This window comes from Myodes glareolus, chromosome 6, assembly GCF_982192425.1.
Source record: "Myodes glareolus chromosome 6, mMyoGla1.1, whole genome shotgun sequence".
Taxonomy (NCBI): domain Eukaryota; kingdom Metazoa; phylum Chordata; class Mammalia; order Rodentia; family Cricetidae; genus Myodes; species Myodes glareolus.
This window is the reverse complement of record NC_142031.1, coordinates 55188635-55209832: the sequence shown is the minus strand read 5'-3', so window position 1 is coordinate 55209832 and position 21198 is coordinate 55188635.

The following is a 21198-nucleotide window of genomic DNA, read 5'->3' as shown; positions in this document are numbered from 1 at the left end:
TTGGCCCCTGTTTGGGGCGGCCCCGTTGGACTGAGCTGTTTGGGGAGGGTTAGAAGATACGACCTTGTGGGAGAAAGTATGTCCCCGGGAAAGGCTTTGAGAGTTTAAATCCTGATCCCCCCCTTCCAGTTCACACTCTCTGCTTCTTGCTTGCATTCAACGATGTGAGCTCTCAGCCTCTGGCTCCTGCTCACCATGATGGACTCTTTCCTCTGGAACCCCAAACCAAAGCAAACCCCTTCTTCTATAAGTCACCTTGGTCATGACATTTTATCACAGCAACAGGGAAGTAACTGAGACAGCACTATTCCAGTTCAGAGTCTTAATAAACCATAGGAAGAACAGCTTCCTATGACTGTCATATTGATGAGGTGACAAAATAGTATTGCTATTTCACCCTGTCATTGCTGCCATCACTTGTTACTTTGGAGTGTCCAGTGAAGTTCCCTGATTCAGCCACACCCATGGGGAAGATCATGTGGACAATGATTATCAGGGCTTCCTCTCTGTAGAACACTGGGAGGCTGAAGATCAAGAGTCAGTCTTATCTTTAGCTCCCTTTATGCAGTTTATGGACAGCCTTTGAACCTGACCTAACTTACTTTTGACTATCAAGTAAACCTTTGAAATATGTTACCTTAGCAGACTATTAGGCTCTACCGAGTCCACAGCTAAGAAGGTCATCAGGAAACATTTGAGATCTATACCAGAGACTTTCCTGTTTTGATCTAACGTACCTGCCTGCCATTTCACATCAATGTATTTGGTAAACACCATGATTTATGACTTTCTTTTGTTCTGGGAATATAAAAATCGCATGCAACTACTTCCATGGTAGAATATTTCATTCTTAGGTTATGGCCACTGGTATTCCTCTCAAGAATATACCTTCTCTTACTTAGTTTGCAGAAAGGACCATGTTTCATATTGACACAGGAAGAAGGGCCTGACCCCTTTTCAGTTCTGTATCAAACAGGTGAATGTTTTATGCTGAGATCATTCTATGGGTCTATGATCACAGAGTGATAGATGTAATTTAAAAAGTGACATTTGGCCCTTCTCTCTTTATGGCATTTGATCATAAAAGTAACTCTGTACTCATGGTACAGAGTTAATGAACATTCCTCTTTGGAATAACTTTATTTTGTTAAGGGGAAAAAATCAGTTAAATTTAAAATTCTGTGGAGAAAAATTCACTTATTATGGAAAGAAGAAATCTGCTGAACCACCCAAAAATAACTCAGGCAGTTAGCGTCCTCCAGCTTGCCTGAGCTACTGATACGCTTAGTTTACTACCTCGCCTCCATCTGCTAGAGATACCTGCTCTCAGATGGGGTGGTATTTGCTAGCTGAATTAATGAAGAATATAGCATCTTTGGAAAAGTACACCATTTTTGATGCATTCTTTAACTTGGGTTATTCGCTACAAACTTTAGAGTTAAATACACCAAATAATACTGGGCTCTTAGGCAAGACAAAGCAACCCCACAGTGCCCGACATGCCGAAACAGAACACGAATTGTTTGAACACCAACTTTCTTTGTGAGCTAAATGAGATTCATGGGGCTAGGAGTCTAGACTTTAGTGAAAAGGTAGGTATCTTTCCAATATAGCAGTGAGCCTTATTGTGTATTATTTATTCAAAACCTATAGCTGAGAGAAAAAAACTAATGCATTTGAATGCTTTTACAATGAAGTGTTTAGGTGCTGTCTGAATTCATGCCGTGGAAATGGTTAGTGTCCTTGCTGGGTGGAAGGGAATATGGCACCATGTTGGGTCTCCTTGGAACTCTCATCTAATTGTGCAGTGGCCAGATGTGTTGCTGGGATTAGTGGAAGAGTTTGGATATGAGCGTGTACCTCTTTCAGTCGGGAATGATGGTACCAACTTCCTCGACATAGTGAAGATTAATTCTGTTAAATACACAGTGTCCTGACATAGTCTCCTTGGAGTGTGGCCCGCACTCCAAAACATATACAAGGGCCAAGCAGTTAGCAGTGGCAGCCCTTCTGTGCGGGAGAACCTGCAGTCTTCTGTCTTTCTGCAGTTGTGTAGGAATAGATGAGCTTTGGGAGAGACACCAGTCAGGCTTTACCTTAGTTCCTCTGATTCTGCCAGCGATCACAGCTCCCAGACACAGAAAGATGGCACAGAAACATGGCTGCCTTGGTTCAAGTTTAAATATGTTGAATTCACTGCTGCTCCTGAAGAGATACTTTTTTGTTTTCACCATTTTAGACTCATAAAGAGGGCATGGCTTGGAAGGGAGCCCCTTTGTTTGTGGCATAGAACAGGAACAAGGAGGTACCCTTCCTTTGGATTGATACACAGAGCCCAGGAGACAGAAGGTCACAGAGCTACAATGCAAGAGCTGATGTTGTTGCTGCCCAGACTGAACTGGAATTCTTTCAAGTTAGGAAGACCATATCCTTTCTCTCCTTGGCTCTATGGCATGGCAATTAGCAATGGCGGGAGGAAATATTGCAGGCAGAAGTCTTCTTCCTATCCTCTTTCAATCCACGGCAACCCTCATACTGCTGTTCCAGTGTACAATGGCAGGAGGATGGTGGGAAAAGGAGATAGACCCAAGAGATCCAGATAGGAGTGACTTCCTAGAGTGGACTGCAAAGGCACTGATGGGATGAGCTCAGGGCCTCTCCTGGGGCACAGCAGAGTCCCAAATGGAGCTATGCCTAAGCAACACCTGGGTACCATCCCATACCCTGAGCATTAGACATCCAAGGAGCCAGCCTGATGGGACTGGGGAAGGCTACTGAGGGAATCCACCATGGCAACAGATGCAAAGAATGTTAGTAAGGGCAAATACTTAACATTTTAGGACAAACTGGGGAAGCAAGACTAATGTGGTCTTAGAAACCATTCCCTAGCCAGCTTGCTTAACTTTCCTTCCTTGTTCATGTCTGTTTGACTTCTGTAGGGATTTTAAGATTTTTGCACCGTGTCCCTGATACAATTCTTATGGCTGGGGCAATTGCAAGGGAATCTAAAAAACAGCCATTGTCTTTGAAGACCCTTCGTCCACGTAGAGGCAACAGCAGGGAGGGGGCCAGTGTCTGCACAGAGATCTGAAGCCTATTGCTCTACACTGAAAACTTAAGTAGCAGGCACTGCCTTCACGGGCTGTGCCACTAGAATGCCACTGTGATGTCTGTCTACAGCGACAGAGGGAAACCAAGGGGCCTGCAGCACAGAGCGGAACCTCAGCATTTATCTCCCTTTGGGTCCTTTGGTGCAGAGGAAGGTATGAAAACCAGAAACCCAAGCTGCAAGTCTAGGTTTGAGCTGGCAAGTGGAACCATCACGCCCCACATTGTAAAACTGGACACCTGAGGAAAGATCCCATTTTTTTTTTAAAAAAAAAATACGACACACAGCTGTGTGAAATAAATAATAAATCATTCAGTCACTCACTGTACATTCATCCAGTTGTTCATTATTTTCCACCTTCTGACAGCAAGAGTTAGAGCATCCATTCTGTGATTTTGAGGATAAAAGTCACTCAGGATAAGAGCAAAGCGAGAACGAGCGAAGAGGTGCGGTTGTGATTAGAGTGTGTTGCACGTGGTGTGTTGCACGCATCTACAAAAGTGTCACAACAAACATCATTATTTCATGCAGATCATATTTCCTGATGAACACAGAATGACAAGCAGAGCGTGTCAGGGAGTAATCAAAGAGGACTGGGAATGCCAGTCCACTGGCATGAGTACCACACAGTGGGATGTGTATGTTCTGGGGACTCATCCCTCCTTTAGACTTGGACCCTCTGTAGGTTGGGTCCATAGGATCTGGCACTCTGTCAACCAGTTTCTAGTTTTTATTTTTGCAGTCTGGGATGGAACATTTGTGTTAGAGGAAACTTAGGATTCCATGACTTGACATTCGAGAAAACTGAGGCTAAGGAGGAGGAGACATTTGAGTGGGCAAACAGGAACATGATCTCAGTGGGTTGGTTAACTCCAGAACCCCTCCCCCTCCCATAGGAAAGGCAGCTGCAAGATTAAGTCAGAGAAAGCAGCTGTTGAGCGGGGCTCCCAGAGCAGCTGCTGGCCCATAGGATCCCAGTCTCTGCTGGGAGAAAAGAGGAAAGAGGAAATCTTGGGGGGTTGGTTGGAATGTGAGAAGGGAGGGTCAGGAAGAGTCAGGGAGTCACTGAGATGAAACCACGGGCAGTCAGGGTCACCCCTCCTTAGTGAATCAGAAGCACAGCAAAAGGAAGGTCCACTTCTGTTACTTTTAAACGTAGGTTGTTAGCACACGGATATGAGAAATAAGAGCAGAGACAGGGTGTGGCTGATACTCACGGGAACAATGTAGGGAAACTGGGTGAAGACTTGCCCTGGATAGAAAGAAGAAACACTGGATTTGGAGAGATTATGCTCACCATGAGAGTGTGTAGTGAGGGAGAGAGAGGGGTGGGGGCTGGAGGGTCGGAGAGCATAGGAAATCAAGACTAAAACAAAATCAAGCCTGTGGGACAGTTCCTGGGTTGGATAAAAGCTGAACCTGAAAAGTCCTCCTACTTTATTGTCCCTTCACAAAGAAGACTACAGTCTCTGCCCAAGGCTGTGTGGCCTGTGGTACTGTCCAGGAAAAAGAACACAGGCCTACACCCCATCAATAAAGCACTGTGCCTATGGCTCAGCCAGTGGCTCACCTCTCCCAGAAGAGGAGAGCAAGTGGGTCAGTCCCTAGCCACGCCCCCCCCCCCCCCCCCCGCCACAAGGATATCCTGGAAGACGGGGTAAGAAGTGAGCCTCACAGGGTGTTGGCTGCTGAAGTATGGGGCTCCTGGCTCTCGAAATCACAACACGTGGGGAACCCTTTCAGCCCCCTCTGCTTTTATTGCCCAGATGCCCACCCAACTCGATGCAGAGGTTGAAGAAGACATCCCAATTCTGATGGTGACTGAGGTAAATCTTCAGCCTGGTGGGAGAGGACCCCAGGCCCAGCAGGCAGGAGGTTGGGCAGGCCGGGTGTGTGAGCCCTGTTCTCTAAGGATGGCTGTCTGCTCCTGGGCCTTCCCTCCCAGTTTTCTCTGTTTCTCTTCCCTTGCTTTCTCTCTCCCAATCTGTCCCCATGTCTAAAATGGAAGACTATCCCTAGCCAGCCATGCTGGGAAGATGTAAAGCACAAGGAACTGCCTCTCAGAGCCGGTATAAATACTGGCTCTAATTATAACATTAATATGGCTGGGATCATGAAACCAGAGACAACCGACATATGGCGAAAGTTGCAGGCCCCAGAACTGCAAATGAGAGATGCTTTCTGAGAGCGAAAGCATGTTGCCCCGGAAACCAGGCTGCCCTGCCTCACCCACAGGAGAGCACTGGGCTCTGGAGAGCCATGTGGGCAGGCTGGAAAAGGGGAGCAAGGAGAAGCGGGCAAGGACTGGCCCTACCTTGCGACTCTGCAAATGGCACCCCATTAACTTAGTCCTCAATGCAGGACCCCACACACCAAACACAGGAAGCAGAAGGCACATTTCAGCCTCAAGGCATTCAGAGCCCTTTGAAGGGGATGCAGCATGAACTCTAGTTAGCTAGCTGGCACGGAGAAGACCGAGCTCTAGGCGCAGCTGGCAGAGGTGACCTCTTTCAGGGTGTTCTGAGCCTCAAGGGCTCTGATATTGGCAGAAAGGTGAACTGAGACAGTGTATTCATTTTCAATAACAATACAATACTATGTGAGATGCAAAACCTCTGGAGCCATATCTGTGGGTTTTTGTAGCCGGGCTGAAAGGGTCAAGTGGTGTGCCATTTTTACTCTCTCTGTCCCTTTCTCAAATTTTCACATCGATCCTACAGTATTAGTAATCAGTAATAATCAATAAGCCTTCATTTTTAGTGAGTCAGTTTAACCACAGAACAGAAGAGAGTCACAGTTGACACCCCACCCCCACCAATGAGCCAGGCCTTCTTAGATGAAGATGGAGAAACTGTGAGAGAAAGGATCAGGATGGGGCCAAGTGTAGAGTCAAGCTTATCTCTTGGGGCCCTTTCTGGCACTGAGTAGGCTCACTATTCTTCAAGCAGACATGAATCAGGGACCTACTGTGTGCCAACTAAAGAGGTACTTTCAAATGAAAAGAGCTTGGTATTGGCATAAAAACAGAGAGGTTGACCAATGGAATCAAATTGAAGACCCAGATATATATCCACACACCTACCTGTGAACACCTGATTTTTTACAAAGCTAAGATTATACAATGGGAAAAAAGTATCTTCAACAAATGGTGCTAGCATAACTGGATGTCAACAGGTAGAAGAATGAAAATAGATCCATATCTATCCCCATGCACAAAACAAGTTCAAAGACTTCAATATAAATCCAACTGTAGTAGGAGTGGCGGGCTATTTCCCACCAACCAACTCCCAGCTAGTTTTACCCAAAATAATTACACGGAAACTGTATTCTTTTAAACACTGTCTGGCTCATTGTCTCCAGCCCCTTATTGGCTAATTATCACATGTTAATTAACCCATTTCTAATAATCTGTATATCACCACAAGGTCATGGCTTACCAGGAAGATTCTAACCCACGTCCATCTCAGAGAGGAGAGCCATAGTGTCTGCCTCATTGCCTTCTTTCCAGAATTCTGTTCTGTCTACTCCGCCTATCTAAGCTGCTGTCCTATCAAAGGTCGAGGCAGTTTCTTTATTAACCAATGAAAGTAACACATAGACAGATGACCCTCGTCCATCATTTATTCTGTCAATCATATATTTTAATAAAATGCTGATTGGCCAGGCAGGAAGTCTAGGCAGGTCAACCAGACAGGAAGTAGAGGCGGGACGATGAGAACAGGAGAAGGCTAGGAAGGAGGAAGCCCATTCCTCTCTTCCTGCCCAGACCACAGAGAAGCAAGATGTAACCTGCCCCCGCTGGAAAAGGTACTGAGCCACATGGCTAACACAGACAAGAATTATGGGTTACCGGAAGATGTAAGAATTAGTTAATAAGAAGACTGAGTTAATGGGCCAATCAGTTTATAACCTCATGTAGATTCTGTGTGATTTTTGGGAGGCTTGTCAGCTGTGAGGTATTGGGTGTAACAGATACCCCAACAAGCCGGCCCTTCATGTTACATCCAACCACACTAAACCTGACAGAAGAGAAAGTGGGAAGTAGTCTTCAATGCATGGGCACAGAAGACCACTTCCTAAATATAACCCCAGTAGCTCTGACACTGAGAGCAACAATAAATAAATGGGACATCTGAAATTGAGAAGCTTCTACAAAGCAAAGGACACAGTCAGTTAATAAAACAAAAAAAGCAGCCTACTGAGTGGGAAAATATCTTCACCAACATCAGACAAAGGACTGATCTCCAAAATATATAAAGTACTCAAGAAACTGGACATCAAAATTCTAAATAACCCAATTAAAAAATGGGGTATAGAGAATTCTCAATAGAAAAATCTCAAATGGCCAAAAGATACTTAAGGAAATCATCCTTAGCCATTAGGAAAATGCAAATCAAAACAACTCTGAGATACCATCTTATACCTGTCAGAATGGCTAAGATCAAAAACACCAATGATAGCTTATGCTAGAAAGGATGTGGAGTAAGGGGAACATTCATTCATTGCTGGTGGGAATGCAAACTTGTACAACCACTTTGGAAATAAGTCAACCTATCTCATAATCCAACAATACTACTCTTGGGCATATACCCAAAAGATGCTCAATTATACTACAAAGGCATTTGTTCAACTATGTTCATAGCAGCATTGTTTATAATAGTCAGAACCTGGAAACAACTTAGATGCCCCTTAATCAAAGAATGGATAAAGAAAATGTGGCACATTTACACATTAGAGTACTTCTCAGCGGAAAAAATGACATCTTGAATTTTTCATGCAAATAGACAGAATTAGAAAACACTATCCTGAGTGAGATAACCCAGACTCAAAGATGAATATGGTATGTACTCACTCATAAGAAGATATTAGCTATAAACAAAGGATATTGAGCCTATAGTTTATGACCTAGAGAAGCTAAGTAATAAGGTGAACCCTAAGAAAAACATATGTACACCCACCTGGGAATTGGAAGCAGACAAGATTGCCTGACAAAATTTGGAGCATGGGGTGGGGGAGAGAAGGGAAAAGAAAAGGAGAAGGGGAGTGGTGAGAACTTGAGGGAATGGGATAGTTGAGATGGAGGAAGAGAGATCTTAATTGAGAAAGTCATTGTAGGGTTAGTGAGAAACTTGGCTCTAGAGAAATTCAAGGAAATCCACAAGGATGACCCCAGCTAGAACCCTAAGCAAAAGAGGAGAGGGGGTCCGAACTTAACTTGCCCTGTAGTCAGACTGATGAATGTCTTAATATCATAGAACCTTCATCTAGCAACTGATGGAAACAGAGACAGAGATGCCATCGGAGCACTGGACTGAGGTCTCGAGGTCCAGTTGAAGTGTTGGAGGAATGAGAATATGAGCAAAGAGGTCAAGACCATGATGTGTTCACCCACTGAAACAGTCTACCTGAGCTAGTGGGAGCTCACCAACACCAGTTGGACTGGGAAGAACCAAACTGGTCCTTCTAAGTCTGATTGATAGTTGCATGGCTGGGACAGATTGAGGGGCCACTGGCAGTGGCACCAGGGTTTATCTCTACTGCATGAACTGGCCTTTTGGGAACCTATTCTCTTTGGATGGATGCCTTGCTTGGCCTGGATATAGTGGGGGGCCTTGGACCTTCCACAAGGCAGTGTGCCTTACCCTCTCTGAGGATTTGATGAGGGTGTGGTGGGAGGGGAGGGGAGGGAGTGGGAACTTGGATTCGCATATATATTGAAAAAGGATAGTTTTTCTTTTTTAAATATATGTATATATATGTGTGTAGATAGATAGATAGATAGATAGATAGATAGATAGATAGAAAAAAAGAAAGAAAGGAAAAAGAATTACTTTCAAACTAATTCATCGAAAGCATTGTCCCTGTGTGATATGTGGAGCTCCATTATGAGATCATGGAGTGAGCTCTACCTTAGGATAGACCTTTATTTGGTCTGGAAGGAACTTCTCCCCTTCCTTCACTCCAACTAGAGCTGCCCACTAGCTTAGCATTCCCACGAACGTCTTCAGGCCTGACTGTTGGTTGTTGCCTAGACCTCCCCATCAAACACACACCCTCCTCGTCTCCACACGCAGATGCACTCTCTCACACACATATGCATTCGCAAACACGCACATGCATGCAATGCAGGTGTGTGTGTGCAGCACAGGCATCCCGAGCTAGCGGCCTCGCTGGCGAAGCTCCCTCAGCCATCAGCTGCTGTTTATTTCTTCGCCTCCTCATTTGGCTCCTGGGAGGTTGTTTCAGCAGACTCTTCAGAGAGAAAGGGAAAAAAAATACAATAGCTCATTAAGCTAATGACCCTTAGCCAGGCTGGCTGAAAGCAAAAGCAGCAGGCAGGGACAATTGCTAGCTTTCCACAGAACTGAGATTGCCTCCGTGGAGGGCTCATTTGTTCTCCTCTCCTTTTGTTCCTCTGACTAAGAAGCATGGGGAGGGCAGCTCTACCTGCATCTGTGGATAAGTTTTAGGCTCAACTTGTCACCTGAGAGTCGGTTTCCCCTGGAGAACAGCCACAACAGAGATTGGGGTAGCAACAAGGGAGCTGATGTTCTGGAACTGTGTGTTTAGATGCTCGAGGCTTTGTCCTTGATTGGCTCAAGCCCTGGTGTTAGCAATTCCAGAGAACTGGGGCTTGGAGACGGAGAGATCAGCTGATGGTCTGAATCCTGGAAAGGCTCAGGTTAGACCGTGCGGGAGAATTGTCTGTAATATGTCAATCATGTTTTCAATAAATGCTGATTGGCCAGGCAGGAGGTGTAGGCAGGAAAACCAGACAGGAAGTGAAAATGATGCAAGGAGAGCAGGAGAATTCTGGGGAGGAGGAAGTTGGTTCCTCTGCCACTCCTGCTCAGATCACCGAAGCAGCAGGATGTGATCTGCCCCACTGAAGAAGGTACTGAGCCACGTGGCTAAAATAGATCAGAAAAATGGGTTAATCAAGATGTGAGCGTTAGCTAATAAGTAGCCTGACCTAATGGGCCAATCAGCATTATAACTTATAGAGATCTGTGTGGTTGATTTTCTCTGGGGCCTGCTGGATATGGGGTACCAGACAGGGACAGAAAACACAAACAAGCAGGCCCTACATGCTACAAGACCGCACTGCCAGATTCTGACTGCATGCGTTTGCCTGTATGCCATCACAGTCCAGGCGTGTGGCTCCCTGGGGGCATCCCAGGGTAGCTGGTTTCTGTGCAGTATTCAAAGACACTCCTCATCTCCCTCGATTCTTTCCAGTGACTCAACTGCCTGACCCATCTTTAGTGTTTCAAATCTTCACCTGCTGTTCTCAAACAGTGATGCCCTGGGCCTGGGGGAAGATGCTTGGCTGAAGCCTCTGCATCAACTTTATTGTTTCCTGGGGACCTTGTCTTTCAGACCCTTCCCATGGATGAAATGAGAAGACAGGGCTCTGTGCCTCTCCCACCTATTCTAGGACATTCTAGAACAAAAACAGATACACACTGCATTGGGAGACCTGAAGAAATTTGTTTGAAGAGACAGTGGGGTAGAGCAAAGACTTGAAAATACCAAGTCAAAGAAGACACCAGCACAGAAACCTATTAAAATCTGTTAGCTATGGATTTCCTCTTTGCCAACCCCAACGAGGAAGTGCATGCATGACATTAACCCTTTTTCATGGCTACCTATTGAATGCCATGCTACAGGCTAGGTCCTGGCCTATGCACTTGGCATGTTTTGATTCATTTATGTTTAAGAATACCTTACTGGGTGGGTGTGGTAATTATACCATATGTGAAATGAGGAAACTGAGGCAGTCAAGTGACTTATTCCTCATTGGGCTAGTGCCAGCATTTCAGCATGTGTCCTCAGACTCCAGAGATGAGATGAGCTATACTTTCTAAGGAAAACGTCCACAAACCCTACTTTCCCAGAATCAATGGTATATCCATAATTATAGCATATGAATTTGGAAAAGTCATGCATACTATGTGAACAAAGAGGGAAAACATCTCTCTACCCTGAGCAGCACCCTGAACAGCATTTCTCTGGCAGTACAGTAGAGATGCCCCTTACTAAAGTCCCAGGGTGTGCCCTATAACTCGTATTTGGGCATGACTGAACACACCAGGGTATTTCGTCATCATCATCATCATCATCATCACAACAGTTTGAGGGCTAGAATAGCGGGTCTGTGAGAACAAACATACACTGTGTAGGCACTCCAGCACACGATGAAGGAATCTCACTCATTAGCATATTGCTGAAAGGCTTTGAAAGGTCAGGGCTGAGGGACTGAGGGAGGGAAAGAACATGGTTCCCATGATTTTGCCATGCAGATATGCATGCTCCATGCCAAGCCAAGCTTGGGCATGACCTGACAAAGCCAGAGGGTGGGATCTACCACTCCCCACTTAAAAGTGGGCACTAGAGAAGCAGAAGATCTCCAAGCTATTTACCATTTGCTTTAACAGAAGCCAAATCACCAACACTTGCTTCTTGAGAAGTACAGCAGAGACCTAAGTACCATAAATAGGAATAACTGAACTCACTTCAAACCTTTAAGTGTGCACACAGCCTCATGACAGGCCATCTGTAATATTTTGATGGGCATGAAAACCAGATATAGGTATTTTGTGTTTTGTAGCATGTGGCATGAGGCTGTCATTGGACTTTCATACTGAGAAATAGAGAATCCATTCATGCCATAAGACTTGATCATTCATGCCCCTTGTGTAGAGGTTCCTGTCCTGAACTTTGGGACAAGCAAGTCTCAACCACATCATGTGACACTAACGCTGGCTGCACAGCCAGCATCACACATATTGGCAGGGTCTTAGAAGGGCCTTCACCCTATAGGATGCATCAGTGCATTGCAGTCTGCCGCTTTTTGCAGCTAGCTAGCTACCTAGGCTGCTTGTTTGCCCAATGAAACCTAGCAGCAAGTCTGGATTGGGACTTCTGACCAGTTGGGTGCTGTAGTCCCCAACTGCTTCTATTTCTATTTAAAAAAATTCTGAAAATGCTGTAATGAATCCCCGGATACTCGGCACTGAAATGAGAACTGTTAACTATTGAAACTATTGAGTCAGTCTATTTTAATTAGAAAGAGACTTCATGGGTAAAGATGAATGACTTTTGTACTTTCAATGGGTCCAAAATACAACCAAGTTATTGACTGAAAATTGAAGCAGAAATTTAAGACATTGACAAATATCTAAAACTCACACACCACTTTTTAAATGGTAACAACTTGGATATTATGTTCTGTTTTTTATATGTGAAATAATTTTATTTGGAAATTACTGTAATTCTGTCTTAATAGATTTTAGTTTCTCCTTTTTTAAAAATCACATTGGATAGGACTATTGGGGGATAATGGTGCATCAGACAGTGTTATCTGGCTCCAAATAAAAATGCTTCTAAAATTTTTACATGTAGCTTAACATTTGATTTATATTTTGAATAGTTAAATTTTTTTCAGAGTAAAGTAACTTCCTTGATTACTATCAATACTTCTTTAAATAAGTTTTTTTTCTGAAATGTTTTTCCTTCTTCTACCAATTGGATCATATTTATCTTATCACTCTGTCAAAAATGTTATGAAGTGCATTGGTAATTTTCTGGTGTCAAATGATAACTGTATTGCTATGGGAAAGAATTTATATGTCAAAATTTAAAATGTATATATTTCTGGTTCATATTTTCTGGTATTTTAAGATCTATTTTACTTTTAAGTGTGTGTATATGCACGCATATGTGAGTACAGGCTCCTGCAGAGACCAAAGGTGTCAAATCCCAATAGAGTTGGAATACTTGAGATTGAGAACCACTCAGCATGGATGCTGGGAACCAACCCCAAGTCCTGTGCAATAGTCCCTAACCCCTGTGTCATCTTTCCATCCCCGTCAGTAATATTTTACATAGTGTCTTTCTACAATTTTTATTTATTATCATATATTCATCTATCAGGTGACCAGTAATGTGGGCACCAAGGTAAGCAAGGTGCTCACCTCTTATGTTCTAGTGCAGACATAGGAATATAAAGATCCCAGCACAGAATGTTTGACAAAATAAAGGCTCTATACTTTAACTGATGAATCGACATCTAAACGAAGCATGATCTCTTTCCTCAATTCTCCCAGGTATTAAAAGCCAGAACAATTCAGCTCTGGCCCTTGACCATATTGTTCCTGCTATATGCCTTATAGGTCCACAAAGCTCCCAGGTTGTTGGTACCATTCCAGACATAACTGCAATGGGTAAATCCACCCTCATACTCACAAGGCCAACTGCCTCCTTGGTATTTTAGCTTAGGTATTTTAGTTATCTCAAATTTCAAGTGCCTAAAGTTGAGCCCAAGACCTCTTAGGTAGTTTTCCTGATTCAGCAAATATCTTCATCATAGAGCTAGTTGCTCACGATAGGAAGCCGAGTTTAAGATTGACTTTTAACCCTCTTCTATGCGTGAGCTGTCCAATTTTCCAACAAAACATACTAAATAGGAGCAATATGTAATACTTCATAATCCAAGAAGTATCATCATTTTTTAGCATATACCCAGAAAATAAGTATAAGGGAAGAAAGTTAAGAAAAAAAAACACTGTGGAATTTGTAATGTAAATGGAAAATATATGCAAAAATCTAACTGACTTTTAATTAAATCTACATATATATATATATATATATATATATATATATATATATATATATATATATATATATATGACTGAAAGATTTTAAGGTGTTTTGAAAGCAGCAGTCTGGCGTACTACGTAGACGAGTATGGATGCAGAGCCTTGGGGCTTTTACATAGTGGACTGGAGAGATACATATGTGAAGGAATTAACGAATGAGTTCGGCGTTATGCAGTGACTTGGCTCTGCTTGTTCTCTCTGTTCCAGTGAGCATTTGCAAACCCCTTTGAAAATGACTGTCCGTACTATTTCAGCTTGCAGAGTTGGATGTTTTGGTTATTACGTTTTCGTTATTATAGGCAACACAACAATAAAATCTATATGTGTCTGGATTGGAGTAGGTATTTCCTGTCTGTTTTTAGAATTGATTCCTGTGACCTAAACTATTGACTGTAAGAGGGAACAAATTTCTTAAGACTACGTGTGCAGAGCAAGGGTTCTCTATGGCCCTGGCTGAGCCCTGGCACCTTTCTTCTGTCTACACATGTTCACTTAAGAATGCTGTGACCAGGATCATCCGACCTGGAAACTGAGAGAGGACATGAAGTTTGGGGAGTGTGACTCCCTGCTCTGCCGTGGGGCTGCTTCATTTCTAAGAAATACCTAGCAACTGTGGAAACAACAACTCTTGACAGGAAGTTACAGTGCACCAACCAACAAGCAGTTCACACAGAAATTGGGTTCACTGACCACTCTCAGAATACCAGACCTCTGACTGGCAGACGCGTTGTGGAATGTCTGTTCTTTGGAAGACTCTTTGGTGGGTAAAATATAAACATCAAGCCCCCTTACTGTCCTCTGTTGCTTTGTCGATAATTGCAATCTGATTAATGAAAATATACCCACGAGTAAATTAGCCATCTAAATATCCTTCTACTCTGGGAAGTTAGAGTCGCTTAGAGAGAATGAAATAAAAATAAAAACCAAGACCGAAAAACCATACGTTCCACCCGAGACCAATTAAATCTGAACTGCTAGAGGTGAAATATGTGGGCTTCCGTTCTCTTTAAAGTTTTCCAGTCAACTCTTCTGCAGCCTGAGCTGAGTACTCCTGCCATCTGCCCTGGAGTCCTTATTCATCAGGAGTGCCAGGCCCTCAGTGGCACAGGCTGCCAAGGAAGGCTTCATGGGGGCAGTGTGACTTGACTTGGACCTCAGAGGAGATGTAAGTTGGGCTGAACACAAGGATGACGTTATACATTACAGGCGAAAGGAATGGTGCTAGCCAAAGTAGGTCAGAGAGAGAGAGAGAGGGGAGCAGATGTTGCTGTAGGCAGGAGGGCTGGAAAAGGGATGACTTCAAACCAAGTGAACGGAGGGAAAAAAATGAGAAGAGACAGTGTGGGGCCCAACTTGACTTGAAATGCTGGAGTGTTCAAACTGGTGGTCCCCAGCCCCCACCAGACCCCTAAACACGTTCGTGTGCCTCACACCGTCATTTAGCATCCCAGGCAACGCTTCTATCGAAGAATTTCACATAAAAAGTCAGACCTGCCAACTGTAAGCTGTGACAGGCAGAGAGCTGAGTCCTTTGGGTGACAGAGCACTCCTCATTCTCACCTGGAGTGTACCGGACACACACACACAGAGGCCCTCTGAGTCCACTGGATCCCTTCCTCCTGTTGGGCACAGACAGTTTCAGGGAGGCAGTGTGCGCAGGACAGAGGAGCAGGCGATCGCAGACCCATGACTGTCATTGCAGTGGCTTGTGATGGTGACCTTGGATAGCTTCCCTGACCTTCCAACTACAGTGTGGAAGTGTGGACACCAAGAACACTAGTCTTGTTTCCTATGAAGGCCAGGTGAACCCTGAGGTTTGATGGCTCTAACTGGAGATGGTTTAATCCTGCCAGCAAGCTGCATGTCTGGCAAGCATGGAAGAGGGAGGTATTCTATCTCCATAGGTACCTGCCCTAAGGAGACGACAGAGCATTAGAAAGGAAAGACACCTAGGTCATTAAATTCTACTTTGTCACTGTTAAATAAGTAAACAAATATCACATACACACCATCATACATGTAGCTACAAAACTGTCTTCTCTAGAAAGAGCTGCTGACCTCAGCCAACTACACCCTACTAGGAAGTAAACTTTGCCTGAGGAGCCTGGAATCAATCTTTAAGGTACTTTCGCAGCCCACAGATTCTAAACGATGCTGTGTGCTCCACTGACCCGGACATCCGTCCATCCGGCTGCTGACTTCTGCCTTTTCTTGACAATGTAGTACTTGCAGTCTGGTGCTCCCCAGAGCTCAGCAGAACAATGATGTAGTAATTGCTGGTATCGTAACTCAGGCTCCCCAAGTTGCTATCTTTGGATGCTGAAATTCTCATTAGGACACCACCAGGGTCTCTGAAAGCCTGAGGAACACTGGCTAAGCTCCCCTTGGCTTGGTGAGAAGAAGCAGTAAGGGAGGGCAGGGGGGTTCTGCCAACCTGGGCATGGTTTCATGATAGATGCTGCAAGTTTCACCACCCAGAGACTTAGTGTGAAGACAGACAGCCCTGGGTTCCATGCCTGGCATTTTTGCCCCACTTGGGGTGATTCAACACTCAATATGTTCAAACCGTTTCCAGCCTGTGCTGAGTACTTTGTCCTAGATGCACGCTTGGAGAACCACTGTTCCATAGCACTTAGTCTAAACAAAACTAACCCTTTAGTGTGCCTGGTTGCTCACACCACAGAGGGGCCTCTTATTCAGTCCCCTCTCGGATCTCTGTTGCTTCCAGCCATGGGCGAAGAAGAACAGGTAATATAGCCAGCACCTGGAACTGCGGTCATCAGGCAAGAGGCTCCTGCTATAGTCTGCTTTGGCATCTGTGTTTCTCCTCACCTGCAAGTCCCAGTCAATCTCAGGTAGAATGCCTCCCCTAGCGGGACAGCTTCCCCAGATCTCCTCTCTGACTTGGGGCTCTCCCAAACCTTAAAACTGGAACACACCCTGCCCACCGTAAATCACCACGGCAGGTACCTGCTTTCCTTCTGGGCTCTGATGTTCTACCCTGGCTTACCAGCATCTCTGGGCATGCGGTATAACATTTGTATTACTCGCCTGCCGCACCCTGGAAGATGAGGAGTCTGCAAATCTGGGCTAATGCAGGTCATTTGCAAAAGCATCTTAGAATCTCCTCTTAGGGCTAGAGATTTAGCTCAGGGCTGGGGAAATTTTGCCTAGGATGTTTGAGACTCTGGGTTCTACCTTCAGCACCACCAAAAAAGCAACACACACACAAAACCTCTCAGAACCTCCTTTCACTTATGTATCTGCCCCCATTGAACACTGTAGTAAACTATGATCTTGCCAACACACACAGAGAGAAAGAGAGAGAGAGAGAGAGAGACTCATATCCATCTGTGGTACTTTGAAAGAAAATGGCTTTGAAAGGGAGTGTCACTATTAGGAGGTGTGGCCTTTTTTGGAGGAAGTGTGTCACTGTGGGGGCGGGCTTTGAGTCTCATACATGTTCAAGCATTGCCCAGTGTCTCCGTTCACTCCTATTGTCTTGGGATCAAGATGTAGGACTCTCAGCTACTTCTCTAGCACCATGTCTGCCTTTTTTCTATCATGTCCCCCCATGGACAATAATGAACTAACCCTCTGAAACTACAAGCCACCTCAATGAAATGTTTTTCCTTTATAAAAGTTGTCATGGTCATGTTGTCTCTTCACAGTAATAGAAACCTTAACTAAGATACCGTCTACATTAAGAGAGAGAGAGAGAGAGAGAGAGAGAGAGAGAGAGAGAGAGAGAGCCAATCTCCAATAGATAATCTGAGAGCAGATTAACCAGAGGCTCTAAACACAACCAAATTCTGGAGGAACTTTGACTCAAAATGGAGGAAGTCTTTCTACCCCCAGGTTTATCTTTTGCTTTGAGTTGTGAGGTGTAAGACTCAAGGCCTATGTGAGCGATATGCATAAATGGTGTCTGTGTGTGTGTGTGTGTGTGTGTGTGTGAGCGCGCGTGTATGTGAGAGAGAGAGAGGAGAGAGAGAGAAGAGAGAGGGGGAGAGAGGGAGGAGAAAGGGAGGAGAGAGGAGAGAGAGGGGAAGAGAGGGGAGAGAGGGGAGAGAAGGGGAAGAAAGAGGAGAGAGAGAGTGAGACAGGAAGGAGAGAGAGGGGAGAAGAGGGAGGAGAGAGAGAGGGGGAGAGAGGAGGGGAGAGGGGGAGAGAAGGAGGAGAAAGAGGAGAGTGAGACAGGGAGGAGAGAGAGGGGAGAGAGGGGGAAGGGGGTGAGAGAAAGAGAGAGAGAGAGAGAGAGAGAGAGAGAGAGAGAGAGGAGAGTGTTGTGCTTCTCTCCTCGGCTCTGACTTCTGTTTTGTGTTCTATCTGTAGTAAGTCCATTTGGTGTGATTCTTACAGACGGCAGGAAAGGACGTTAGTGAACCCGTGTACCTGATCATCTCCAGAGCACCAACATTACAGACTAAAGTCTTGCATCTCATTAAGTTAGAAGATTAGTTATCCGATACTGGGGTGCAAGAACTTCTCTAGACCAGGGGACCAAACACATCACAGGCTTTCAGGTCCCTGACCTCCTGTGGTTTTTCCAAGAGGTCTACTGAGAGGAACTTGAGCTGCAAGCATCTCGTTGGAAGACTCTGCCAATCACCTCCACTGTGCTTAGTGTGAACTCTATCTTATTCACCTGTCTTTTTGGGGTGCACTCTGTGAACCCTTCAGGGATAGATATAAACATCAGAACACATCTATCAGCACTTTTAATTCCGTGGTGCATTTGGATAACCTAGTGTAAAGTCATAGCCCACCCATTAAACAGGAATGAACTGGGGTCACCTGTGTCCCATTAAAGGTGATTTGCTACTTAATTCCTGTGGTAAAATTGGGACTATTAGGCCCAGTGGTGGAAGGGAAATAGATGGCCATGACAAGGTTGATTGATATACTAACTGCTCAATGTTTGGACCAAGTTTATGTCCACCAGTTGAAGTGTAGTAGTGCTCTGAGAACAGTCATTCTAGAATGTTCATTCCTCCTAGGAATGACGTCAGTTCCTAGGAATTATCTCTTCCCATATACCTTGTGACCCTATCCCTTTGCACACACATAAAGTTGCTTAATACATGTTCATGGCATTGAATACAAAACCTATTCCACTCTTCACCTATGATGGGTTTCTACAAACAGCTGTATTAAGTAATGCTTACAGTTGTATAAGCTCAAAAAAATTGAAATTCTGACCTTGATCGTTTACTTAATTAGTTAGCTGACACTTAGTTAGTTTTTTTGGGTTCTTGAATTCTTTGAGAAGACAATGAGTCAAATATGCCTCATATTAGAGGAAAATGAGATTAATCCCCAAACCATGACAATCCTACTGTAATCTTAGACTACATAGATGATGCTAAATTTGCTATATTTGCTATATTTGTTTTACCTGTTTTACAGGTAAAAACAGTCTGTAAGTTTTTGTCTTGCAAGCTTGAGAACCATGGCTTGATTCCCCAGAACCACATGAAAGCCAGGTCTGGAAGCACATATCCATTATCCCAGTGCTGGGGAGGTGGAGGCAAGAAGATCCCTGAGTCTTCCTGGGAGCCCAGGCAGCTAAATCAGTGTGCTCTCTAGAGGTCTCAAAAATACAGTAGAGAGTGACAGAGTAAGACACTGGACATGACCCTCTGGCCTCTAGATGTATGCATGTGTACATGCACAGGTAGACACACAAGAGAACACATGCAGAATTGATTCTCAAGAGCAGTAGGAATTTGGGAATGCGTTGTCAAGGCTCGGCGGTGCTAAGAAATGCATCCCATCCTAAAACACAGCTGACAGCATGTTTCGGGCAAATCCCTTCCCGCCGCCCCAGCCACTTCATTTTCATTACCTAGTATTTTAAGAGTCATTACCCTTTAATATGATCCCCAAATTATCCTCCAAGCTAAGGTAAATGCCGGCTGCTTTTGCCATTTGATTTCTTTATAGAGCCACATAGCTAACGGCTGCAAAGCCACCAACAAAATTGGTTCAGAAGCAAAAAACAGAAAGCATTGTTACCAAAACCAACCCGGTTCTTTCACTTTGGTGGCCCAACTGCAAACAGATTAATCGACAGTTATGAGCAAGAGGTGGGAAGACTATAAAATCTTTCACTTCAACTTCCTTTACTTTCCCTCTTCAACTTTGGTTGTTCCTTTGTAACTTTTTTTTATATTTTTTAGCGATTACTTCTTCAGCTGACAATCCGTGACAGATGCCAGTCAAACGGCAGCGGTTTATTGGGTAGTTACGAGGGTGAAATCAAGTAGCCATTCTGCTAATCCCTTTACAAGGAAATAACTTTCCACATAAACAGTGGAACTTATGTGGCCATTAGCAGATGCTCCATCAAGCGACCAAAAATATACACATTTAAATTCTTAAGCACAATCTATGAACACCACGCAGATGGTTTCCAAGAAACTGTACCTAAATTGATTACGATAAAAATGATCTGCTGCGATTGTTTCTGTCAAAAGGGAGAAGAGAATCTGTCCCAATGTGTCGCTCTGCCCACTCATGCAGAGAACCCAGCTGCTGGGACAGATGTTGCTCTAAGCACTTTATTTTAGGGTCATTAAAATGGTTACAGGGGTTAGTCATTCAGTGTTTTATAAATTGTGCTTACTAGCTGAGCTCAACAGATGCGACGAAACTTGTTTGTGGTGGATCCGAGGCAGAGTTTCACAGCAGACCCACCCTGGGCTCAGATGCGGGGAATGAGGAACAAATGGGAAGGAGCAATTGCAACAGAGAAGAGCAGAGAAATCCTGGCGTCTCTGACGTGGCCCGCGTCTTCATGCGGATCTGTTTATAGTGCTGACTGTCCTGGTGAAGCTGTCTCAGAGCCAGGCCTGTGCTCATCCACCTAAGGAGTTTGGGATCCTGTGCTTGTGCTGTGTAACTGCAGAGTTTAAGTCAACCCCCAACCCGTGCCGCTGTCCCTCCGATTTTACTAAGTAGCAAGGAAGATCTTCTGAATGCTCCTGGAACCTTCTCTTTTGAAGATGATGGTTTCTAAGCTTTTTGGAGAATACGGTTCAGCTGTCTATCACACATCGGGCCCTACCCATAAAGCTATGCTTTCTCATCATGATGACAGCCAGTACACCAATCCAAACCCAGGTATTCTGCCTAAGCCAGGCTCTGTGCAATGGTGGCTTAGATGCGAGACTGTGAGGGTAGCTATCATCATGAGAACTGTCAGCCCTTCTGACCACTGTTTAAACAAGCAATCCAACTTTCCCTGAGAAGCTGGGGCTCAGGTCTGACTTCCCCTTAGAAGCTGGGCTGCAGATCTGACTTCCTCTGAGAATCTGGGATGCAAATCTGACTTCCTCCTAGAAGCCAGGGTGTAGGTCTGGCTTCCCCTGAGAAACTGGGATGCAGGTCTGGCAAATGGTACGCAATAGGAAAACCACATTTATG